Source organism: Eptesicus fuscus, chromosome 8 (assembly GCF_027574615.1).
Source record: "Eptesicus fuscus isolate TK198812 chromosome 8, DD_ASM_mEF_20220401, whole genome shotgun sequence".
Classification (NCBI taxonomy): Eukaryota; Metazoa; Chordata; class Mammalia; order Chiroptera; family Vespertilionidae; genus Eptesicus; species Eptesicus fuscus.
The window spans coordinates 24,603,298-24,605,767 of record NC_072480.1 but is presented as its reverse complement, the minus strand read 5'-3'; positions in this window follow the sequence as shown (position 1 = coordinate 24,605,767).

The window sequence follows — 2,470 nt, the reverse complement described above, 5'->3', positions numbered from 1 at the left end:
GGATTGACACCCAAGCCAATTGGTTGTGAGGATCGGGTGTGACTGCAGTGGAAGAGCTGCTGTGCAGGAGTCAACCCTATGGAGCAGGACTTCCTTCAGGGGAACTTTCGTGCTAACCAAGTTTGACCATTGAATGTGTCACTCATGGAGGTGGTAGTGATGACCAGAATGGTGAGCCAAGGTATTTTCCTTGGATTGTGTCTCACAACGTCAAAGAATGAGCTCCATGAACCAGAATATTTAAGCAAAAGTTGAAAATTTATTACAAGCAGATTCAGATTCCCAGAAAGGGGAGGGGGACCCAATAGTGGGCTGCCTGTTAAAGCCTTGTAGTCCAGGGGTATATATTTGCTACAAGTCTGCTCTATGTCTACCTGTGTCATCACCTGATTGATTCCCTCAATTGTTTTTGCCCAGCAATGAACCTGTACTTTCCTTTTTCTATGTGTTGTTTTCTGTTCCTATGCTCAATTTTTTCTGTTTCTATGTCTTCCTACATCTTGTTGCTACAGGTCCTCCCTTGTTTTCCCATGCCTCCCACTTTGAGTCCAGAAACATTTTATTATTTCTGCATGGTTGGTACCTGTGGTTAGGCTGGCACAAACTGCCATGTCTGCTCCTGCCTGTGTTCAACCTGCTTTTGTTTTCCACTGGACCCTGCCCTGTCTGCCTCATTTCAAGTGAACCCTCTCAGTAGGGTTGTAATCTGGCGTGGTTGAAGCTGACCACCAGGTGCACTGGCTCTGGAGGCTCCAAGGAGGTGCAAAGTCAACCACTGCATGTGCCTGGCCTAGGCTATTTGTGTTGGGCTTGGAGGTGCCCAGGAGAGGCCAAGCTATGAAACAAGGTGGGCTACCACTAGTACTAGGCCAGGGGCCACTTATTGAGAGGAACAGGGCATGCTGGGGCCAGCTTCTGCTTGTTTGAGAGATTTTAGGAAAGTCTTAAGAATGTGCAATAGAGGCTAATTGTATGGAAAAGCCACTGAAAATGGCTTGAATGAGCCTGCAAGTAGGGAAGGGTGGGGTCTCAAGGAATCACTAGGACAGGGTGAAAAGGGTGAGCCAGGTTGATAGAGAATCAGACATAGTGTCCTGCCTGCCAGCTCTTTGGCAGGGAGGGCTCAGCCAATGAATAATGACCTCTGCCAGCACTTCTGTCTGCGAGAAAGCTGCCCCTCCAGCTCTCAACCTGATTCCATGCAAGTTATTTTCTCCCTGAGTGTCCCAGGTTCCTTTCAAGCTGCTGCTCCAGTGCTGGATCTCAGAAGGAGTGAGTCCAATTAAGTCCATGCACTGGCCCTTTAAGAGGAACTGCCTGGGCCCAAGCAGCCTCCATGTTACACAGCCATAGTCCTTGCTGGTTTGTATAGCCACAAGTTGTGGGGACTTCTTTTCCTAGTATTGGAACCTTGGGATGGGATCCCACACTCCTCAGGGAAACATCCACAACCAACATATCCTTGGTGAATGTGGGACCACCTGGTTCTGTGATTCCGCCCTGCATCTCCACCCCTCCTACCAGTCTTGATGTGCTTCTTTAATGCCGGTAGTTGTAGGACTTCCATTCAGCTATATTTCATGAGGTTCTGAATGATGGTTGTTCTGTATTTTAGGTGTAATTTTAATGTGGTTGTGAGAGGTGGTGAGTCCCAAGTTGGCCAATACCACCATCTTGACCAGAGCCTATCAGTTTTTTTTTAGTAAAAAGATACCTACATAATGGGAAAAAAAAGTAAAAGTAATTAGCACTATTTCCATTATTTACTCATTTAGCTACATAAATACTTGATAAGAATGCACTGATCTATATAATAACTGACAATCCTCTTCACTGAGAGAAAAAAAAAAGTAACGAGTTACTGTATCTAGATCAAATTCTAGAATTTCTGAGTTAAATAACGACCTATTCATCAAGTCTCTATGTTGCTATTTGTGGTAAAACACCTTGTAAAATTTGTACCTCACACAATGGAGAACAAAGATAATAGCTATAGTAACAACTAATCCATGTGGAGAGTTATTGACTAAGAATAATAGAGACTCCATGAACCAGAAGCAAAATGAGGAAATTTGTTAGCCCATTTTTCAGACTTTCCCTCTAGCTACTGGAAACAACTTGCCTGTCCTTTACTATCTGTGCCCATATGTGGGTTGGGCATTGGAGAGAACATGCTCCCTGCGGGCTTTACAGTTTTACCAGCAAACTTCTTACTAATTGAAATTAGTAGAACTTGTGTTCTATTAAACATTTAATCATTTTGGTGTGTTTCAGACCAGGATAGAGTTTCTTTAAGAATTTAATTCCCCCCAAAACCCAACCAATTTCTAGTATGTTTGCTGTTTATAAGTTTCACAGTTTTGACAGCTAAACCTTTTGTAAGATATTACAGTTTTGACAGTTAAACCTTTTATAAGATATTGCTTTTAAGTTTTTAGTGTCTTTACTTATTGATAATATTTTGAGTGAA